The following is a 25,388-nucleotide window of genomic DNA, read 5'->3' as shown; positions in this document are numbered from 1 at the left end:
AACATAAAAGTTCGACATTTTCTTATTGTAAATTTGTCTTCTTCCGCAGTATTAGTTCATAATATTGTTCTCAATTTTGGAAAATCACATCGGAAGTTTCTTTCTCGACTGGACGGAAAGGCCGATGATGTTTTTATTGGTCAATATTGTGTCACGTGGGCTGGGTACGACATAGTGTGTCGTTTTATAGCGATATAATGCATGGTTGCATTGTATAGGATATTCAATGACAGATACTACAAAATAGATGAGATTTTGTGATTTCAAAGCAATGAATGGAACTGAAAAGGAAATTCGATAATACAGATTTTTCGATGGATTGGTTTGATCAGACGTGCGTACTGATGACGACACAGTAACATTGTCTTCAGCTACTTCAGTATGTGAAAACTTCCATCTGATTTGAAGTTAAAAATAAACATTAAACAACTTTAAAAAATGTAATTAGCAATAGTTGCGTGTCTCAAGACAAAGTATGTTGGAAAATTACCAATTAGGCAAGATGTTCTCTGCAAGTGGTCATTAGCATGTCAGTGTAAAAGAAAGTTTAGACAGTTCCCATGTAGCTTTCACAACATTTTCTTGTTCTGGAGACAGCATTATTTATGCAGTCTATATTGTCCAGCCTTTCAGCATCATCTATAACTGAACATGTTCAGTATGCTGACTCGGTCTTTAGTCGAGTTATGGCCTCTAATTGTCCATCTTACCAGCTTTCCTTTTTGCAGGATAACTACCTTGGTATTCAACTTTAGTGAAGACACCATAGATTACTTTTGATTTTTTATGTCTGCATACTCATGTATCAGTGCTGTGTAACCTGATTCTTTAACCCACCATCATTTGTTTTCACACAATACTTGCCTTGATTATTTTTAATTGCAAGAACATTTTATATGGTTACAAGTCTACGATCTTAAAGTAAGTAACAGAAAAGAGTGAAAATCAACAAACTTTGTGAAATTCATCAAATAATTTATTTCCCTAGAATACAAAGTGAAAATGTAAGAATAAGGAACTTACGTTACGATTTAAATCCCAAATGATCCTAGAATAACAGACACAAGTCCTAATAATTAAAGTCCTGAAGAATTTAAATCCAAAGCTGAAGGAGATGATGTGTCTCTGGTTGATCGTAGAGTGTTGATGAGTTAACAGTCTCTTCTTGAAACACAGTAATATAATTCAAGGTTTGAATTTACTTTAAATTCCAATGAATGTCCCTGTCCAAGAATTTTATCAGAGCACAAATGTATTTTCGGGAAAAATAATCTCTTGAATTCAATAAGTTAAAGATAATGAGTCTTCTTAGTTACAAGACTATATAGCTTTAACTCGGGTCACAGTTGGTATTACCGAACCTTCTAGAATGATCTTGACATTTACAAAATAAAACTGTCAGTTACTGTTAGAAACCTGTTACTAAAATTAATAATTTATAACTATGACAAATACACCATGAAAATTACAAAACCTAGACCTAGACTCAAATAAACATATTTACTTCTATTAATAATAATAATTCTGATTTTAAACCCATACACATTGAAAATAATTTAGCTACGTATTATTTTTTTACAGAATACACTTAAAAAAGTCAATTCAGATGAAGCAGAAAATGAACTCAGTTCTGGACAAGGTAAAGTCCAACAATAGCATCGAATGAAAGAATAACAAACGTTTTTCACAAAAACTTATTCACAAATTAAATATATATATTATGCAACATTGTTTTCAAATAACGTAAGTGGCATTCGACTATCAGCTTCCTGTTTCAACTTGTACTACATTTATGGCCGCTGCATGAAGGACCTATACTTTGTATGCAGGTTTATGTAAATGAGAACTCAACTGGGTGTCATTTTCTGTTTTCTCCATTATCACCATTGTGCATGGTTGGTAGTGTCTTCCTTTATAAATGTACTATTAACCATTTATTACCTCTCCATTATCACCTAGCAATATCCTCTGCCAAAATATGATATCCTCCCAAACAAGAAAAACAGGGGACATCAATTCTTAGGGTTTGCTTCTAACATTTCAACCATATTTAAACTGCATTTTGGATGAAGTTGTTTCCAGTATTCCACAACCATTTTGGGGAGATATAAACCCTGATTTTCCGTCATCATTATTTTGGTTTCTGCTGCATTAACTTACAAAAGATTTTTGAATTTCAGCGATATTTAAGTAAGCAACTATATATTATTGATAATTAAATGACTTTTGTTTCTAACATTCCACTGCAACACTAAAATCAGTTATTGCATCTGAATTCCCATAAGTTCTAATTTTGGTTTCTGTGGCAAACATTACGAAGACTGGTGGTTTTCAACTAAATATCTAATGCAATTTTATAATGATACGAACTTGAATGTGTTTCATTTCTTGTGGTCCACGACATTATTAAGAGTGTTTGCTTCTTGTTATCCATGCATCTGGTTTTTATTTTCACAGCATTATTTGACCCAGAATTTATAACATTCAACCATAAAGCTTTATTGGTGTACGATTCCGGCATTCAAGTCGCCGTTTAGAGAAGTTGTTGCCTCTGAATAACCTTAACTGTCTTTTCTTTCTCGTTATGAAATTGCCGAGTGAATTTTAGTCTAATTTGTAGCAGCTTTTCATTGTCCCAGAAAATATTATGTGTGACATAACAATGTGCAGTAACTAAACGCCATAGATCAGCCGATATTCCTGTTTTGATCATTGCTAGTGAAATAAAGATTTGATAGATGAGGTTGATGGACAAAGTGGGAGTATTCTTGCTATATCTTTCTTTAATATAAGCAGACAAATATCTGTAAGCTGCATGTATTTGTCAAGTAACATCAGTAACTACTTTCATATAGATCCAACATTAACATGATAATGCTAACGGTCATACAACCCGAATATTTGGATACTACAGAATATTACTTATAACAGATTACCATATCATAACTATAATTCATTGAGTAGTTACGATAATTTAATAATGTAAATTATACTGTTTAATAATAATAATATAACCAGTGACACACAATATATGTACAGCTGACAATGTCTAAAGTGGATTGCATTGAAGAATATGCTAATCTTCAGACTGCATGGAAGATCAAGAGTCAATCCGATAGATTCAACGCCGTCTTCCCTTTTAAAATGGACTTTTGAAAATTTGTCTTTTCGTCAAATTAAGTCAGATTGAGTTTTGTTAAAAAGAATTTGAGAAAACATATCTTTTGTGTTTTCACACCAGTACTTTTTATTGTCACATCTCAAAGGATACTGAGTGCGTGACGATTCGAGGGAGATATCACTATCAGCAAGTTCTATGTCATGTCTTATGTATGTATGCATATATATATATATATATATATATATATATATATATATATATATATATATATATATATATATATATATATATATATATATATATATATATATATCCTTAACAGTAAAACGTCACTGTGACATACATATTTCAAACTTTACTGGTTTAAGTTTTATTTTTACGTTTAGCCTATAACAAAATTAGATATAACCGAAATATTTTGTGATGGAGAAGCTGAATCATTACGAGTATTACATTCTCATCACAAACAGAGATCACTGTGACCAGTCAGAAATATATATCACTCTGACCCATTACATAGGTCACACTGACCAATATCTTACGTTGTACTGATTTGGGAGATCAACTTTGCTTTTTAAACTATTCATGCCTGAATCGTGAAGCTAACGGACTGAACAAATCTCTATTGGCATGTCACCATTACAGAAAAGGTCAATATTGCCTATATTTTATATTTTTCTGGATACTATTCAGTTTTTGTTGCATTTAGCTAGGTTTTGTGCATGCTATGTACACATGATCAGATCCAGAATCATGTAACTTGGTGAGGGGATGCATCTTGAGGTACACGTCTCACTCATTTGGTATTAGGTAATTATAATCATATTTAGCTCCTCACTGATCTGAGTTAAAATGATCTGTTAAAATGATCTATTCAATGCTCATTTCTCAGTCACTAGAACCCCATAATGATAATGATATGTATTTCTCTTAATACCACACCCTTACACAAGATTAAAGAGTTTCATGTTTTTGATGTACTAGTAACTGTACGGAAACTAACAGCATCTGCAAATACCAGAGATTTTACAAAGTAACTAAAACAACAAAGAACTTGTAGACTATGGCTCTGCGAGAACTACGTTAAAGCTATAAGTTTTGGGAGCTTTTATATGAAGCGTCGGTAAAATTAATCCCGATGATTTGAAACTGTCCAGAATATAACCAGAATTATAGTCTACGTGTTAAAAGACTTAGAAAACTGCATTGAAACTTCACAGTAATTTGCCTTACTTGGAAACCTGGATGAAAGAATTTTACACGGTTTCCTTGTAGTTGATGCCTAATCTCCCTGTTTCTGAAACTCATGATTTATACGTTTTTTTCTCATTTAAAGCTATTGCTTTAGCCCTTTTTTCCACTAGTTCCATGTATTCTCTGTCCTTTTTCTCTCTGATCTCCCTGTCTTCCTCAGTTCCAATTTTAAGTTTCTTAATTCTTTCTATCAACGTTTCAGAATCCCAAACGAGCTGTAGTTTTATTCCTGCATTGTGAAGTTTAGCTAAGCCTTCGATATGTTTGTTTTTATCATCCTTGGGGTACATTTTATAAAACGAACCAAATGTTATGCTAATATGAACATCACAATCCTTCTCAATGATTTCCTTATAAGATATAATGTCATCTGCACATTGTTTGCACGGCGAGTAATTAATTATAATTTCGTGATTCATTTTCATCCTCTTTTGAACCTCTCCTTTTTCTTTATGGCTTCGTTTAGCAGTTTTACCTGAGAGGTCGAGATCACTAAGATCAGAAGATAGTTTCTTCAATCTAGCCGAGTCATATTTACCTTGCAGATAAGTTAACATTAATTTTTCTGCGTGTTTTTTATTTTTTTATTTTTTATATTCATTGTACGACTGCTCCTTCTCGTGAATATTATCATTGAATGCAAGAGAGTAGTAAATACACGTTCTTCTTGGCCAAAGATTCGCATTTATGTTATACATCAGGTGTATCAGGAAATACTTTTTCAAGTGTTTGTCAGAAGGGATGTTTTCGTCTTCACTCTCTTCGTCTTCACTGTCTTCGTCTTCACTGTCTTCGTCTTCACTCGAATCTGCAATTATATTGAGAAATATTTCATCACTGAAACAAAATTTGTATTTTTGTAAAACCTATTTCTAAAACCTATGTAAAAATACAGTACTTTGATTAATGATGGACTGCACACCACATTAGTGTTTGCAGATTTTGTCCTTAAAAATCGCTTGCTAATTGATTTAACATGGCTGTTAAATGTCTTTTAAAACCTTATTATATATCCATTTATGTATTATATAAAGAATGGATATATAATCATAAATATAAAACGCCCACAAATTAGGAAAGAAAAGGTGATTCAGAATATTTGTACCTGACATCTTTCAACGCTGATGGGTGATTAACACACTTCGGTATTCAGCATTGTCATCAATTCCTTTCCTACATAATAAAACAAGAAAGAAATAAAGAAACATATGCTGTATGAAATAATGTGCGTATTTTAATATAAAAAATAACTTCCCAAAATTAGTTCACAAATTTAAAGAAGAATCTCGCCATATAAAGGAAACATTTAAGATAACAATTACATACAAATTAAAATTAAACTGGGTTTCATTAATATCTGTAACTTGAACTAATAGCTAAAATAATTTGTTTATATATGAAGTTGGTAACAGAAATATGCAGAAAGATGAACATATTTTAATAATTCAAGTTTATGAAAAATCTTTCATTTCTTTATTCATACATGTTGCTATTTCTATTTGTCGCTTCAAGTCTTCTTCATAAGTTCTTTCATTAAATCGTTGATTAATTATTTTACTAATCCATTTCACCATGTAATTAATTAATTCATATATATATATATATATATATATATATATATATATATATATATATATATATATATATATATATATATATATTGTTGTTTTTTTCTTTTGTTTTCTTGATATGCATTACTCATTGATGGTAGCTATTGTCAGTCTTTATTGCTCACTCATTCGACGTTGACGCCCAATGAAGCTTCTTTCGTCTCCTTTAGTCGTTCATTTATAATTGATCTCGCATTGTGTTGTGCCGATTGGTAAACTAACCCTCATTTTGTTAAATTCTCATTAATACTTTTTCACAATCAAATTTCTTTTGTTATGTGCAGTGCTTTTCCTAATGAAAAGAATAAACAAACAAATAAAACAGAAAAAGGGTTATGTCTGCGAAAGTTTCCATGGCTATTTCTACAGGAATTAAAACTTTATGAAACATAATAAAGTTAAAATTTTTAATCCATGTAGAAACAGCCATGTAAAGTTTCGCAAACATAACCCTTTTTCTGTTTTATTTGTTTGTCTTGTCTATGTTTTGTATTTGCCTTTGAAAAAGACTCATTAAAGACTCATTAAAAAGTCGAAAGCGCTCAGGCTTGTTAGATACTAGTTTCTCACTGTCCGTTGTCAGTTTTTTGCATTTATCTTAATCAATCCCTGCCACACGTGATCCCTTGCTGAATCCAGTGCATTTATAAATAAAATACAAATTATATTTCAAATCTTGAAAAGAAGTCATAATTGTACAATAAAAGATGATGTAACAAGTCGTATGTCTTGTACGTTTCTACCAATTATGTTCAGTTGTCAACTGTGTCTACCAACAACTTTATCTATGTGACTAACATAAACTTTCTGGAGGGAAATATGTTTTCTCGTTTCCTTGGGTAAAACTAGGGTAGACTGTACCATGTAGAATGCTTTCGATATAGTGTGATTTATTTTCTTGTTGTCCTGTTTAAAATCTTTTCACAGTGGTTTGATATATGTGTAAAGTGTCTTAAATACCTTATGCGAGATACATTGTCCTTGATGTTATCAAGAGGCCAACAGGACGATGCTCTACTACAAGTACTTTTATTTGAATTAACTTACAACGTTACGTTGCAACCAATTAAGTTATCAATGATGTCAAATATATGTAGATTGTACAGTTCCTATAATTCAAAGCTACTTCATAAAATTAATCACTATTTGCCATTTTGAGTCAAAGTGATAGGTAATGTAAATTGTGGCCTCTACTCAGATTCAGATGAGATTTGTATAGATAAAGAATGCAGCTCTTACTTCCGTAAATATGTATTTCACTTTCAGGCAGGACTGTTGTTAATAGAAGAAACGAACCATTAAGTAACCAATGGTTTTTCCTCCCTTGTGGTGCCTATATTTGTGGATTCCATATACCATATACGTTTGCTAGAAAGTTCCTACTAAGCATATTTCAGAAAATATTACTCCTATATTTCGTATTTGTACCTAATGTGCATAATAATGAATGATTGGGCATATACAATTTAATTATTATTTTGAAATATTGATTATAATAAATAAATAAATAAACACACACACAATAGACCCCCTCACACCTTCCACCCACACTCACCCACCCACCTCCATATATATATATATATATATATATATATGTGTGTGTGTGTGTGTGTGTGTGTGTGTGTACCCTCGAGGTTCGGTTCCTTATCACTCACACTAATTTTTCTTTCCAATTTAAACGTTTCTCTCATGTTAATTGTTAGCATTGATTTGATACTTAAATGATGATATAATCGATCAGGAGTAGGCAGTTTATGCAATTCTCAATTATTTTTCTTCTAAATATACTCTACAATATTGCTAATTAAATTCAGCCGTGCAGTATATTGAGAAAAAATAAAAATGTTCGTACGTCAGTGACCAAGTGACCAAAGCAGTTTTAAATATGAATTGTCTAAGGAATAATGATATTGACAAATCGAAACAAATATTTCTTATCACGGTATTATATATATATGTCAAAAATATTTAGAATATATACAGAATGGTCTGTCACCATCAATTTTTCCCGGTTATGGTCATTCTTTTAGCTTCTCTCTGTAAGCAACCAACTGAACGAGCATTATTTGCAAACAAACTGCCTTCGGAGTTACATTTAATTTTCAATTCTTTGGATAGATAATGGGGTTGTGTATTCATCGAAACTATGTGACACGATAGGGGCATGAAAAAAGTAGTGCAAGACGAACATGCATGAATCTAATGATAAAATAAAATAAAACTTAATCATATAAATTAAATATCACTCATGTCGTAACAAAGTTTTGGACTAATTACTTTACATAGATTTGAGGTTTCTTTGGGTAACATCAGTTGTGTCCAAATATTTATGTTTTCTTTACGTTAGAAGTAGAATATTAGGCATAACTGTACAATAAATTCCGTGTCTTCACTAAATAGTTCTTCGAAAATTACTGTGATCAATTTTGTTTCTCCGTGTTATAGTCAGCTGCCGAATCTTCTGCTTTCTTTATTGCAGACGATATTTTGAAGAAGTGTACTGAAGCAATTCATCCCTGTTAAATAAATTGATAATTTTACTAAAACATAATGTATTCTAAATTTCTTCAGTGCTTATTTAAGTACATTGATAGCCGGTAGAGTGTGATTCACGTATTTATTTCATATGCTGGTCATATTTATAAGACCTCAAGATTATGAATTCAGGCTACTGGGAATATACTTACACAATCCATTAATATAATAAATGTTATTTAAAAAGTGACTGAAGGAAGGAAATTATACATGCTATTCATTATTTTTATCATCATTTCTTTACTTTCAGACGCCATTAATACAAAAACGAGATAAGCTGCATGTTATTCTTGTGTTTGGGGTGGACTACTCTCATGAATATTTTCCATATTTAGCTATCTTCATCCCAACATTCACGTTTATCCTAAATAAAATCCGAAGACGTGATCAGAAGCAAAGATAAAGATAATTAAAGAATGCAACCCTCATCTGCATGTGCATTAGATGGTTTCTAAACGTGTCTTCTGGGAATGTTCTCGATTGTGTCGTTAATTTTTGAAGGCTTCGATGGCGTAAGAGGTAAGTCAAAATATATTAATTTTAGAGTGTATTCATGGTCTTTCTAATATATATATATATATATATATATATATATATATATATATATATATATATATATATATATATATATATATATATATATATATATATATATATATATATATATATATAACACCCGGTTTAAGTTTATATCTCATTTGTGAATCCTAATTGTCTCTTATTTAAGATTGCCCTATAACTTTGATGACATAAACGTAAAAAATAAATCAGCTTTTGTCTCCCTGCAAGGCATAAATATGATGGGGAAATTTTCTTTCTATAGCAAACTACTTATCTACAACACCGGCAATTTTAAAAGAATCTCTCTCTTTTATGTCAACACCATTGAAGGATTTCTAAATGACCAATTTATAGCAAAACAGGTAGAATCACTAGGTATCAACTGAGAAAACGGTCACAAATTACGTGACTGTTATGTTGCAGATGAGTCAGAATCATTTGCAGGATCACAAACTAGGTTGAAGTCGTCTCTCAAAGGGAACATTGTTTCGGTCTTCATTGCATCAAAAATATATTGCTATTTTAAATTCTTTACAATTTATTTTGATCATTAATTATGTTTGTAATATTTTGGTCTTGTTAATAAAGATATTGAGAATTACAGTTGTCTTGTATAATTTGTTATAATACTTTTGTTAATGTTATGGAAAATGCGATATCATTGATGAAATCTCGCATTCATAAATACTTGCTCTCATATGAAATCCACGTTTGTTGTTTTATTGCGAGTTCATTGAATTAAATTTTACAGTTTTGTTCCCTCTAATCATAAATTATACATTGAAATACAAAGTTGTCGAAGATGGCACAAAAGTGTTTTGTTTTTAAAATATATAAAAATGTATGATTTCATCCTTGTATATAAAATCGTTAGTGATATACAGTCTACTCCTAGTCATACAAACTTGAACTTTTTATTGAATAAAAACTGAATAAAGATGAGCGTTGATAGTTTGATAAAGGTTTTATTTATGTAATGACGATAACTTCCAACTTGTTGTATATAACTGAATGCCCTTTTTATAAAATAGAAACATTCATCCAAGTATTCAAGTTTGTCATTTTATGTCGTTATCTGGTGCATGAAGATCTGTTAATTGCACAATAACAAATACTTGACATGTCTTAAAGCAGATTCCGATCGATGACTCCCGCTAAATGCACAACCTCGTTGGATTTCTATATAGAAATGCAAGGAATATACACGAAATTATAATTGCAAATTGACACCGATACAGACCGGAACTGTGTATAACTGGAGAGCCTGGATACATGATTGCATGAAAGAAATTTATAATGATATAACAACACAGATATAATCAAACTAGTCAGAGACTTATAATTCTTTCGAAACGTGTATTGAACCGCACCAATCGACAAAGTAGCATAAAGGAGTGAAAACCAACAAGTTTTATAAATTGAACAAACATTTTATTTCTCTAACATGGAAAATAAAAGATTAAAAATATCTTACAGTACGGTGAATGAAATCGTAAATAGGCCTAACAGTAACAAAACAGTCAAATATTATCGAGTATTCCAAATGCATTGCAGTCATGTTCCGATTGAAGTTCAATCCATTGACTTGATGTGCCGTTAGTTTTTATTAGATTAATTATATAATTCAAAACATTTACAAAAAGGTAATTCCAAAACAGCTACAATTAGTCAGATTTCAGCACTTTGTAATTCCGACGAATAAATGAAAAATAAAGTCATTTAATACGACTATTTGACTCCACTAAGACTAATGTGTTTTAGGTCAGTCTGTGAGAAACCACTGTGATTATAGCTTACAGTTGTGCTATGGTATATTTCGAGATGAATTATTTATTTAAAATATTTATTGAAATTACTAAAATGTTCATTCTCTTTTGGACTAATATACTACTTTGTATTATTGAGAACTCATTCATATGCATTCTGAATCGGGACAATGTCTTACATCAGGACATTCAAGACTATTGAATTTCATTCAGTCATTCTTTACTTTTGGACATCAGATAGGATAGTTAGAACTATTTGGAATTAAATGTACAATTCTGTAAGTGTCTCATGAATTTTCACTTTATATTTAAGGGAAGTAAATTGCTCGTTGATTTTACTTACATTGATGGTTTCACTTTCTGTCCCTTACATAGCTGAAGACCTAGAGTCGTAATAATTAATATTTATATTACAATGATTAAATATTCCGCTATATTATTTGTAAAGTTTCATATTTCTTGATAATATATTATAGGAATAAAAGCCCCCAGTCCTCAGTTCTGCTCCACACAGAAAAACGTACGAAGGAAAATAGTGACAGAGCGAACAATACTACCCGATCACATCTTTGCGTGCATTTTACATAAACATTCTCTCTCTGAATTTCCAATTACATGCAGTGTTCATATGCTGGCAAAGGATTCAAATAAAATTCCCGAAAATGGGAACACAGGTAATATGAATGTTATCTCTATTGTGCTACACCAAACAAACCCATTCATTCACAGCGGAGGATTTTGTATATAGCAAAACATAAGGTTATGAATTGTTGACCTTACCTAGCTGATTTCTATAGTTACAAATAATTACTGTCCTTTCAGGAGAACTCATATGAATTCAGTTACAATATGCTTTTGTCCAAGCAAATAAACGTAGGTAAAATGAAATAACAGTAACGGAAGATTAGGCATAAAATCAATACATAAAATTTTGATCTTTGCCTAATTGCCCTCATGTTTGTTAATTTGAATTCAGTAGGGGACAGACCATTTAATTTTGTTTAGATTTTTGAAGACTAAGGATAGGGGATGGGGTGGGGTGGGGTGGGGTTAGGATCTTTTGAAGAATATAAGCTGGACCTGAAATAGTTTTAACAAAGTATTTTTGCTCTCTTTTCTAGGTCAAAATATTCTTCGCATTAGTTGAAAAAAATAATTATTTACCTTGAGGTAAAAGAAAAATTTATTCCGCTGAGAAAGAAAATCCCCATCACTACGCTCCCATCAGCACCCTACACAGTAAAAATAAATGAAATTGTCGAAATCAAAAACCAAACCAAACCCTTACATCTATTGCTTTTCATTCGTTGAAATCTCAAGGGAAACGATCATCTAATGCATCGTTAAAATCTTCTTTACTTGATGGGACCATGACAATCGTATTAAGTATAAAGACTCAGTTAAAAGTTACGTGTAAAATAGTTCTTTATAAGAATTTTTTAAAAATGAATTGTGTTAACTTGAATAAGTAAAATTATTATTTGATCGTAATATAAAGAGTTTTGTTTGATTTGGTTTGGTGTTTTACGGCACATCAACCCAAGTATGTATTTCGTGCTGAGGAAATTGCAGTGAAGAGCCTTTCCCATCGACACAACATGGAAGCCGAACCAGATTAATCATATGCATATGCTTCGGACCGGCATGTTTTGGGTGGATATTCCGAAACGCAGACCACTGAGTCATGGCGTTACATCGAAATATGAAAAGCCGAATACATGGCCTAAGCTGATGTCCACAGCTACATTATAAACAAATTGAATAAAGTCAGAATAATTGTTGTTGTTACGGGTTGAACTCTATTTTGCAGCGCATGATTTTATATACATATTGGTCAGTATATCTGGTTGAAGAAGAACCTGGAGAGGCCACTGGAAGACCCACTAACCCATGGGAAGCCACAAATAAAACTCTCTCACATACCCATGTTGGCTGAGACCAATATTTGAACTCACACTGACAAAGGTGAGATGTCAGTGATCTGTAAAGACGAGCGCCTTAAATCACTCCGGCACCCGGGTACCTTCCCATGACAATGACTATTCAACTGGAATAAAATTGAAGCTACCATACATAAATAATCTACAACTGTGTAATTGCATATTGAAATATTACCTCATCAGTAGTATCTTCAGCATATTACTGACGTTCATAATGTGGGAAAGACGTCAAAATAAATTATTCTAAACCTGACTTTTTCATAATGGATATGGACCCAGGTTTCAACTCCAGCCAGTAAGAAATGACATTCATTATACGGATTCGACAGGAACGCAAGCAGTTGTGAATATAGGTAACATGAATTTGTATTTCTTCTATGGAATACCAAATACTTATGTAGTAATATATATATCGTATGATGATGCTTAATAAAGGTCCCTTTCGAATCACTTAAAAACGTGAAATTCCTGAATTATCTTCCATGTTTAGAAAAAAACAAAGTAGTAAGTACTAGTTGTACAATATGGAAATACTACTCTTCCTCCCGTCCTTAAACTTTCTGATGATTCTCCTCTTCTCCTCCTCCTCTTAATAATAGTACTGACAATGTTACTGACACTACAGCCAAATATTCCTGAACCTTGCATTAAACACTAAATATCACGACCACCACCACCACTAATAATTAGAACTTATAGTCTGTGCTACTAAATTACCCAAATTGTATTTGTATGCCAATTGCCTCTTCGCTGTTACCACTTTGTGGATATTATAGTAGGCGTCACCACTTCCTGAATGCTATTCTTATGTCTTACTGCAGAAATTCTACCAGCACAACTACGACTGCTGTGATGCTAGTTGTACCTTTATTTATACATGATTGACTGATCCATTCATTGTATTCTCTCTCTCTCTCTCTCTCTCTCTCTATATATATATATATATATGTGTGTGTGTGTGTGTGTGTGTGTGTGTGTGTGTGTGTGTCTGTTAACATGGATCAGAATAAAGCTGTCGACTTATGACTTTACTTACGGGAGGGGGCAGGGTTTTTGTTGTTGTGGTGATGATGATGGGGTAAACCATCAGCAATACTCTCTCGCTTGAGGTGGAGCCGGACAGAAGGCTTGGAAAGTCAAACACCATCATGGCACGACTAACAAAGAGGGTGCAGGAAAACAACACGCTGACAGAGCAGACCAAGATCTACCAGGCCTGCGTTCTCAGTACCCTACTATAAGGAAGTGAGACCTAGAGCACCTACATGAGGCAAGAGCGTCGGCTCAGCTCCTTCCATATACGGTGCCTAAAACGCATCCTGAAAATCAGCTGGCAAGACCGTGTCCCACACAGCGAGATCCTGCAGCGTTCAAGTACCCCCGGCATGTACTCCCTGCTGAGCAAACGCCGCCTTCGATGGCTGGGATACGTCAGACGTAGGGAGGATGGGAAGCTGCCAAATGACATCCTACATGGACAGCTGGCCACTCGCACCAGAAGAGGCGGCCGCCCATCACTCCGTTTCAAGGATGGGTGCAAGAGTGACACGAAGGCATGCGACATTTCACCTGACGGCTGAGAAGTGCAGGACGAGGACCGAGGCACCTGGAGACTGACGTTAAGCAAGGGGATAGCAGTCGCTGATTCGAGGAGGGGCCAGTTGGCGGCAGAGAAACGTGGGAGAAAGAAGAGCGCGGTAGCAACCCTAGTAACTCAAACTTCTCAGAATGTCTGCACCAATTGCAATAGAGTCCCAGCTGGAGTTTAATTTAATGCGTCACTTCGCATATGCCTGCACAGCCACAGCAGACGATGCCAATAACTCAGAGACAGATGTTGAAATTGTAAATTCAAAACCTGTGAAACAACAATCGTACAGGAAAAACCATCTCAAACAGGAACATACGGAAAAAGAAATTCATTATTTGCTGGACAATGATTTTATACAGCCCAGTAAAAGTGATTGAATTTCACAATATATACTTGTTCCGAAACCATATAAAACATTCCGTATGTGCACTGATTATAGGAAGGTAAACAGTGTGACATAAACAGATTCAGTTCCATTACCAAGAATCGACTGTATTGATAAAATCAGAAATGCCAAGCATTAATGACGTCAGATGGACTTTATCAATATAAAGTGATGCCGTTTGGAATGAATGTGTAATCAAGTACTTTTTAACGTCTAATGAATATCATTACATCTGGTCTAGATAATTGTGATGCTTATATCGATGATGTCATCAACTACAACGACACCTGGAAAGAACATTTAACGACAATTCGGAAATTCTTTGACAGACTTACTGATGCAAGTTTGACAATTAACTTCTCCGAAAGAGAGTTCTGCCGTGCTAGTGTAACTTTTCTAGGACATATCGTGGGACATGGTCAAATCAAACCTAAGGATGCTAAGGCAAGGCTTTCTTTGAATTATCTGTGTCTGTTAGTACAATGCAGCTGATGCGATATTTAGGTATAGTTCGATTCTATTGGAAATTTTGTTCCAATTTTTCTATAATTGCTGAACCCCTGACATATGTATTGAGGAAGAAGACAATGTTTAATTGGTCTGAAAAAATTCAGGGTCTAGTGACCCAACCCCCCTTACTTTCATCGTAAAGAAGAAAAATAAAAATCAAAGACTAATAATGTGGAGTTTGCTGTTGCAAGAATATAATGTTGATATCAGGAACATTAAGGAGAAAGATAATTTAATAGCACATGCACATTCCCGTGTATAGAAATGAATTAATTCATGTACGCTTTGTATAATTCATAAGAGTTCTTCTTAAGTTTTTCTTTTAAACCTAACATATAATCTATAGTAAAAAGAAAGCTTTATTATATAAATCTTTGTTTTTCTTTATCGGTGGAAGTATGATGTATATTTGATTTAATTTATATTTGATTTATTTTAATTGTTTGGTTTTTAGTTTTAATTTTTATATATTTTTATACTATTACATGATATTGCAATGTAATTTTATTTACTAGATTTGATTGTCCAAGAAGTTCAGTTCAGTTTTTCGAAAATTTAATAATAAAACTTTGTATCTAAAGCTGACCTAGTTCCTGACCTTGATTTACAAATTGAAGTAAACAACTTTGTATTTTAAAAGTTTTTTCTTAGCGTGGGTTTCAGAGTGAAATCTGGAGTACTGACTTTAGATGTAAATATCTTCTACGTTGTATTTCTTAATTCTGGTTTTGCTTATAGGTTGACCCTTATCTGGGCGTCTGTTTTGCGCAGTAGCCAGTTTTAATAGTGATGTTTTGAGGTGGACTTTTAAACACTTAGACGTCAAAGTGATTTTTTGTTGTGACCAGTTGGAGTTTAATTTTAATTTCTATTCATGATTATTATTTTCCCTGGAAATAGTTTTGCTAAAAACTAATTCTGTGACAAAGACAGTTATAGAAATTTAGAGAATTTAAACATCGCAATATTATTTTCTGTGGGTCAAAAAAAAAAGCTGTAGACACGTCAATACTACAGGGACCACATCATACGTCATCGCCTTCCATTTTGGAGTTTCGTCGGGACTCGAACTCAGATTCATTATAACATTTTATTGCTAGGACTTCTATTTTTTAATTCTTGGATTATTCTTGGATTATTTTTGGATTTGCTTCTTAAAACCGTAAGTTCATTTTCTCGTTTCTAATTTGTTGTTCTAGGGAAATAAATTATTTTTGTTAAATTTTACAAAGCTTGTTGTCTTCACTTTTTCTTGTTACTGTTTAAAAGAGCCTAAACACGTACTACCAATAACTGCAACCATAACTGAACCAATACCAGTAGCCATAACTGAGCTAATACCTGTAATTATACACTATGGCTGTGCGCCAAAACAGTAATGTACCACCAAGTTGCAGGCAAAGAACAAAATGGTTAAAGATATACATTGTGCGAAAATCGTTTTGACGACAAAAAATAGCATACACAAGAGAAGAAATGCCGTAAAAGTGGCAATCATTCTAATTCTAAACCCTCATGCTAACGCAAGACTAGGTTTTTTCATGCTTTCCTTTGATTACGTTACTCATCATCCAATTGTTTCTCGAATATAAAAAGGACAATATTTCTCTTAATCCCGAAACAATGAGTAAGTATGCATTATAATTGTTATTCTACAAACCAGTTCTTTAAAGGTAGGCTCACAACATTTCTCTTTTTTTACCCAAGCCCTTTAAAGTGTTTTTCCAATTACCTTTATTTTATTTCTATTAGTCAATGCTAGAAATTTCCCTTGGCAAAGGACATAACTCAGCAATCTTTATTTTATGTTACGGTATACTTACTGTAGTCAGTTTTAAACCTTTTTATATGTACGTTGTGTTTCTTGTATCCTGTAAGACGCATAACTTGTTCACTAAAAATAAAATAAGGTTTTCCGAGTTTTCATTTAATGAAATATTTGTACGGGTGGTATATCAAAGATACAGCGTATATATTAAATACATATTTGATTTATACCACACGCAAATTTCATGTGGTAATTTACAGCGTATAATGTAATTGATACTGACTGCCAAATGTTTGGTAGTGTAAGGGACTGAACTTTTCGTATCTAACATTTTCACCGAAAAAGCAGTTTCATCAAAAAGGTCGCTCATATTAATTAAGGTTGTATTTAATACACGAAATGAACACACGCCAAAACGAGATTAAGTTGTAAATTGCTTTTAAAAATGTACGTGTAAAGAGCGTTTCGTATCATCAGCTTCAACACCATAGTCATTAAAGTACGCCTATTCAAAACGAGAACTTTGAAGGAACAAGGCATATCTATAAATCATTATTATAGTTCGTTCATGTCCGATTATGTGGCTTTGCGAATTTTCAAGTGAACGTCTTAAAATGTAACTAAAATTATTAAATGCGTTGCCCACCTGAATGATTTCAGCATCTTTCGTATCGATATACAGCGCAACGGCTCCTTCCACACATGCTGAAACTGAGGAGATTATTTTTTCATGTAATTTGCCAACTTGGCCCAAGGGTTGTCCAAGAGTTACCCTTTCATTAAGGTCTGACTCATTATGAGAGCTACGGGTGAACAAACATCGTGTTCATCATCCACCTTTCTATAATCTACATATAAATTTCACTTAAATGTTTGTTTTTTTTAAAATAAAATAATTGACAAAAAATATACATTATCAACTTTAAATATAGATACCTGTACAGTAAATATTTTGGGATACTACTACTACTGATAATAATAATAATAATAATACAAAATTATGTTTCTATGCTGAAACTAAATACACACTTTCAGCCTCTTGATAATCTAAATTTTAATAATCAATGCAGGAAAGGCATTTTACATCAAAAATTGCTACTTACGCTCTCTTTCGTTTTATGCAGTGTTGAATTACAAATGGGTAATGTTTGGCCAATGACACTATGGCAATTCCCGCATTTGTGAACACGGGTAATATGAATATGTCTTTATATTGTGCTAAAGCAAACAAACCCACCAATCACAGCGGAGCATTCTGCATATAGCAAAACGTAAGGCGGGGAGTAGTTTATCGGTGATTTTTGTAGTTGAAAACAATTACTGCCTTTTCTTTTCAAGAGCACTCAAATGACTTCAGTTGTGATATATATACCTTGTTCATGTCTTTGTTCAAATAAACGAAGGCAGATAAAACTAAACAACAAAGAAGCAAGAATTAGGATAAAAAGAACAAAATTTCGATGTTTCCATGCCTTCTTGCTTGTTTAATTGAATTCAGTAAGGGATCGGAAATTTAAGTTTGTTTATTTTGGTGGTGGGGGATGGAGAGTGGGGTGGGTGCGAAGATGTTTTGCAAAAAGTAATCTGAAGGTTAAATAACTCAAAAATTACATCTGCTCTGTTTCATAGCTACAAGAACCTACTATTTCCATTATATTAGTTGAAAACAAATAATTATCTTGAGGTGAAAGAAAAATATATCTAGACCAAATTGAAAATCTCAAACCCCACACCTCTCCATCTTCAACAACTATCCCCACCGAAAGAAAATAATTTAAATTGTCGGTCCTTTACCCGATCCATGCATCTATTTCTCTATCGTTTTCCTTTCTTTCATTTTGTATGCCTGGCTAGTACTGATAGTATAAATAGAACTACAACTGCCATTCCTCCTACTTCCTCATATCTCTAATTGTGCACACATGTGCTATGAATGAGTATTTGTATTGTACTATAAAAAACACTTATGTATAATATGTACAAGATTAACAATTACCAAATATCTATTTAGAATCCCTTAAAATGCAAGCTCTCGAAGTTATCAGAGTCAGTACTGCATGTATGCTATTTCTTTTTTTCATTCCTATTTCATTCCAAATGATGTTTTTATTTATTTTTTAAAAACGGGATTACATATTGAGCGACAACATTGCTATAGTTTCATATTTCTCGGTAATGAACTATTACAAGAAAGAAATTACTGCGCATTCTTTTCAAGAGCGCTCAAATGACTTCAGTTGTAATATTTACACCTTAATCAAGGCAGATCAATTTAAACAACAAATAAGCAAGAATAATGATAAAAATTAAAAAATTGCAATCTTTGCATGCCTTCCTGTTTGTTCAATTGATTTGAGCAGGGGATCGGAAATTTATATTTGCTTATTTTGGTGGTGGGGGATGGAGAGTGTGCGCATGGGTGCTTGGATTTTTTTCAAAAAGTAATCTGAGGCTTAAGTAATTTGAAATAAAGTATGTTTGCTCTGTTTCATATATAAAGTACCTACTATTTTCATTATATTAGTAAAAAACAAATGATTATCTTGAGGTGAAAGAAAATTATATCTGGGTCAAACTGAAAATCTCAAACCCAACACCTCTCAACCTTCAACCACTCTCCCCATTGGTCGGCCCTTTACCCAATCCATGCAGCTGTCTAGCTGTCGTTTTCCTTTCTTCCTTATATTTATATAGACGTGTAAGTGTGCATAAATGTGATCTGAATGAGTACTTATATTGTGCTTTATAAAAGCACTGATGCATAATTTGTAGAAGATTAATAATTACCAAATGTCTATTTAAAATCTCTTAAAATGCAAGCTCCCGAAATTCTCAAAGAAAGCAATGTGGTATTCAGTACAGCATTTATACTGCAATAGTTTTAAGATACCTGCAAATATTAATCAGTGTTCGGAAGAGTAGATTAATATATTTCAGTACTACTGTATGCATCTTCCTTGCATGCCTTTTGTTCTTTTTGATTAAATATTCTTTAAGACATCCTAATATACTTCAAGCTAACAAGAGAAATACCTAAGCATTATTACTGAAGACGGCAATATGAAATTCTCTCGTCCTTTAACATCGACAGATATTGAACTGAAAATTTATTAAAACCATATTTTCATTAAAATATGCATGGCAAAAGAGATCGGTTATGTTTACATTCTGAAAGTATCACAGTGAACATAATTATTCAGTTTTTTGAATAACTGAAAAGGTTTCAAGCGACATAGGCATTTTCGATCAACAAACCTAACTCTGGGATAATATAACTGGTAAATAATGTTCTTATTCTACAAAGCTTAATAAAATAGATCAGGTAAAAGTTAGTATGATCCATTCTTCATTTTACAAAAATGCTCGAGAAAAAAACAAACCGTAACGTTCATAAACAATCTCATAAGATCGATCAAATCACACATCAGTAAAATCGTGTTTACTTCACTTAATTCAATGTTATTTGTCTAATAAAGTACATCATTATATAAACTCTTCAAATTTTACACTTCAAAAAATAAGTTGAGTTGGCTGGGGTAATCCTGGGTATTTTTGGGTCGGAATATCAACAGTATGGTTTTTGTTTGATGACATATCAACACAAGTTGATTATTAGTGCCAAGGCAATTGGAGTAAAGAGCCATTCCAATGGACACACCATGGAAGCAGACCCATGCTAGTCCCAGTTTTAAACTTCGAACGTACATCCCTTCGATGGAGACTCCGACACATTAACCACTGAGCCACCGCGACATCTCTAAATATAAAGCGACAACGATTTGCCGTGATCAGATTTCTATGAATAGATTATAAACTGGTTGAATGATTGTTGGAATAGACGTATTCTAATGAGTGTGGATAGAGAGAAGACAACGAGAATAATCTCCATGAATGTAATGTATTAGTAAGAGATAAATACATTAGTAATATCTTAAAAACATCAATTACTCAAATAATATGGTAAAAAGTCAAAGTAAAGCCCTCGACCTGATAATTCCATAATGGATATAGAACCAGTTATCAAATCAGCCCAATAAGAAATGGCCTTCATTACACTGAATCGATAGCACTTCAAGCAGTCGTGAACTTAGATAATATGAGTGTGTATATTTCTTGTTCAATACCAAACATTTATATAGTTTTATAATAATATAGATCGTGTCTTTTTCAATCCTTATTATCCGGCGAGTTCATCACAACAAGGTAGTACTTGTCTGATGTACCCGATAAAGTGCTGTTGCTATAAACAATCCCACCAAATACTAAAGGCAATAGAGCAACCGTATAGCAAAGAGTAGTGTTATGAATAATTGATTTAACCTGGCTGGTTTTTATTGTTACACACAATAACTGTCTGAATCATGCAAATGTTTTTCATGTAATTTGTTCAAGCAAACGAAGGCAGAAAAAATTAAAGTAAAAATGAATAAAGATCAAGGTACAATACGTTTTCTTCTTTCTTTTTTAGTCTATCTAGCACGAATTGTATAAATGGAACTTCTATTACTATTCGTCCTCCCCTTTATGATCCTCCTTATACTCATCGACTCCTCCTGCTCATAAAAACACTGCCAATGTTGTTAACACTTCAACCATCATCCACCGACATCGCATCAAACACTTACATCACCACAAGCACTATGTATGTATGCATGTATGTATGTATGTATGTATGTATGTATGTATGTATGTATGTATGTATGTTTTCAATTAAGTTGCAGAGGCCTCATACGTTTAATAAAATATACGTGTGCTTCATTTAATTACGACCGCTCCGGTGGCCTAGTGGTTAGAGCGTCCGCCTCGGATGCAGGAGGTCTTGGGTTTCATTACCGGTCGAGTCATAGCAACGACTTACAAAAATGGTACTAAAAACTGCCGCGTTTGGCGCTCAGCATTAAGAGGCTAATGTTAGTTCTGGTCGGCCTGGTGTCAGGATAATGTGACTCGTTGGGATATCATGCTACATGTCTGGCATTGCTATAAACTACCACATTACAGACATCGTAGCGATATGACTGAAAAATTGTTAAAGCTACGTTAAAAATTCTGAAAAACTGTTAAAGCTGCGTTAAAAATTCAAATCACACACACACGCACACACACACGCACACACACACATTTAATTCCTGACATTACGTCAGATTATCCATTTAGTTCCCATTATTAAGCAATTATAAAATCATTCAACAACGGATGTCGATAGCCAAACCACATCTAATATTAAGAGTGTATGTTTTCTGTGGCAGTATATATATATATAAATATATATATATATATATATATATATATATATATATATATATATATATATATATATATATATATATATATATATATATATATATATATATATATATATATACACAGATTGGGTTTAACGGCACTTCAACTCAATACTGGAAATAAAGCACCGATTAAATTAAAGCATCACAAGAAATTCACTAATAGTATTGATAGTGGCAAAGAATGGCAATCTTTCTATATAAGACCAAATCTCTTAAAATGTCCAAGTCCTTAGCAATGAATACCATCACGGGATGTATATTAGACAACTTGAGTTTTGTCCATTAGAGGCCTCTGACGAACTAAGTATGGTTTCATAAAGTCGGTTTCCTATTTTTATAAAGAACAGTTTTAGATGTGTAAGCTGCCTTTCCTTATGCAGACATTCATAATTTATAGTGTGCTCTTTGTTCCATAAAGTCAATGTATTACACGGTCCATTGCATTTTCATGAGGTGGCGCCATTCACAGTTGCGCTGAGTAACTGCCATTGGTAATTTTGTTAACTACCCCTTGAGTCCCTGTGTATAATTTGTTTTCCTGGATACAATACAAGAGCAATAACAAACAAACACTGTACATATACATTAAACGATAAGCAAGTCACGCACACTCTCCTAACCTTATCTCGTACACAAGTGTTAAATCAGGACTTTCAAGACTTTTGGAATTAATTCTGAATATTCAATACTTTTGGATATTTTAAATTTGGATAGAGCAAAACGCAAGATTATTAGTTGTTGACCTTACCTGGTGAATTTTGAGTTTGGAAATAATTACGACCCTTTCAAGTATAGCCATGAATGCTATCATATTTGTTAAACTGAACTCAGTAGGGGACATACCATTTAATTTTATTTAGGTTTCTGGACGGTAAGGCTTGTGGTTGTGGTGGGTGTTATATAATCTGAAATAGCTTGAAAAAAGTATTATATTCCTCATATTAGTTGAACACAGGTAAAACAAATATTCATCTAGCCGAGCAGGCAAATCCCAAACACACGCCCCATCCCCACCTATTCACTAAATTTTAATGCTCGATTTCTTATCAAATCCTTTCATCCGTCTGTTTATCGCTTTTTTTCTTTCACTTTTTTTAGGATGGCTAGTACTGGCAGTGAAATATAACTATTCTATAAAATAAACTAATATACTTAAAGTTTACAATATAAATGTTTTTCATTAATATTTATGTTATTGTACAGAAGGAAATCGTTTGAGAGTTTTTTTTTCTCGTTCCTTAACAATGTGAATATTTATAATTACTATATAAAAAGATAAATACGAGGAAACATTTTCTTTCTAAGTAATGAAAGTTATCATAATTATCTTTCATATTTGAATTATTAAACATTTTGAGTGACATGGGCATTTTAAATCAACGGACTTAAATCATGGATAACATAGGACTTAAATCATGGAGAATAATTTCTTCTAACCCAGGAACCAACTGTAAAAAAATGTAAAACGTTAGTATGACCAATTGTTCATAAAAAACCACGAGAAAACAAAACGTTATTCTCGTGGAAGTTTAAGGGAATGATCCTCTTACACATCAATACAATCTTCATTACTTCATGGGCCATGTCAATCGCATTATGTATAAACATTCCATTAAGGGTTATGTATCAAATAATTCTTTGCAAAATTTATTAAATTTAACGCCACAAAAATAAATCATGTTAATTGTAGTAAGTCTGGGTATTGTTTGGTCGGAATATAAAGAGTTTAGTTTAGTTTGGTGCTTCACGGCACATCAATATAAGTATGTTTTTAGAGCCGATGCAGTTGGAGTGAAAAGCGTTTCCTATGGACAAAAGATGGAAACCGAATTAGGTAAATCCCATGAATATGCTTCGCACCGGAACGTTATCGGTCGATATTCCGATCATCTAATCATCGATTAACGGTTTTGCCTCGAAATAAAAGGAGCCGAATACGTGGAATATGCAGATGTCTATAGGTACGTTATAAAAATAATTGAATAACGTTGGGGTAGTTGTTGTTGTTGTTGATGATTGAATGCTAGTTTTCAGCGCTTGATAGACTATACATGGTGGCCATTATATCTGTTGGAAGAAGAACCCGGAAAAAAACCGTGAAGACCAACTGACCCGTGGGAATATACTGGCAACTCACATTCCCATGCTGGTGGAGACCGATATTCGAACGCACTCAGACAGAGGTGAGATATCAGTGATATGTAAAGACGAGAGCCTTCAATCACCGGGCCTCCCGGGGCCCGTATTGACATCATGATTATCGATGCAGAGTAAAAAGGAAAAAGAGAAAAATGGAAGTTACTTTGATGTTTAAATGAATAGTATTTCTGACGATGGTAATCTTCGGAAAATCTAAAATCCCACGTTAAAGAATGAAGTTTCCGACTTGTAAAGAAATGCACATTATCCATGAGAATATAACGTCATTCAATAGATGTGTTTTTCATACTGTCCTTTTTGTTGACTCGTTTGACTTTTTTATTCTAATGACTATTTCTTTTTGACTATGTGTGCCAATCAACTGAAATAAATTTAAAGCTATCATACAGAAATAATCTACATCTGTGTAATGACGTTTTGAAAGATGACCCGATCAGTGGTATTCTTCAGAATGTTACTGAAGCATATGGTAAAGACTTTAAAATAAATTCTAAATTAGCTATTTCATAATGGATATGGACCCAGTTTTCAAGTTAGTCCTGTAAAAATGACCTTCATAATACTCTAACGGTAGGAACAGTTGTGTAATACTAAATACTTATGTAGTCTTATAATAATATACTGATACTTACCAACTGTCTCCTTTGAATAAATTAAAGACGTGAAATTCCCGAATTATCTAGCGTGTCCACACCAAGAAAGTACTACTTTTACCCGGATAAAGTACTGTTGCTATAAACAAACACACCAAACAGTATCGACAACTCTGTAACCATATAGCAACTAGCGAGGCTACGAATAATTGATTTAACCTTGTTGTTATTGCTACAAATATTTACTACCTGGATTAGGAATACCTTTAACATGGGGCTTATTCAAGCACGTAGAAGGTAGATAAA

At 33.0% G+C, this 25,388-nt stretch overlaps 2 long non-coding RNA genes across 4 annotated transcripts in view; both read right to left on the bottom strand.

Moving 5' to 3' along the window:
* The window catches only part of LOC149790161 (uncharacterized), a 338,762-nt gene that overhangs the window by 24,173 nt on the left and 289,201 nt on the right, over nt 1–25,388 (bottom strand). The gene's annotated exons all lie outside the window — the stretch shown is intronic.
* LOC149790165 (uncharacterized) lies at nt 955–25,217 on the bottom strand. Of its 3 annotated transcripts, XR_016423798.1 has the most exons (5): nt 25,122–25,201; nt 17,688–17,752; nt 17,097–17,167; nt 5,481–5,548; nt 955–5,183 (listed from the first exon to the last, which is right to left on the bottom strand). It is a non-coding gene; the product is annotated as an uncharacterized LOC149790165 (long non-coding RNA). The 3 variants fall into 3 exon arrangements; XR_016423799.1 differs by lacking the exon at nt 17,097–17,167 and having other exon boundaries at nt 25,122–25,165; XR_016423797.1 differs by lacking the exons at nt 17,097–17,167; nt 17,688–17,752 and having other exon boundaries at nt 25,122–25,217.

The sequence above is a fragment of the Sinohyriopsis cumingii genome, chromosome 10 (genome assembly GCF_028554795.1).
Source record: "Sinohyriopsis cumingii isolate HCF-2022 chromosome 10, ASM2855479v2, whole genome shotgun sequence".
In the NCBI taxonomy this organism is placed as follows: Eukaryota; Metazoa; Mollusca; class Bivalvia; order Unionida; family Unionidae; genus Sinohyriopsis; species Sinohyriopsis cumingii.
The sequence above is the reverse complement of the archived record's forward strand: the minus strand, read 5'-3'. Positions and strand labels throughout refer to the sequence as shown.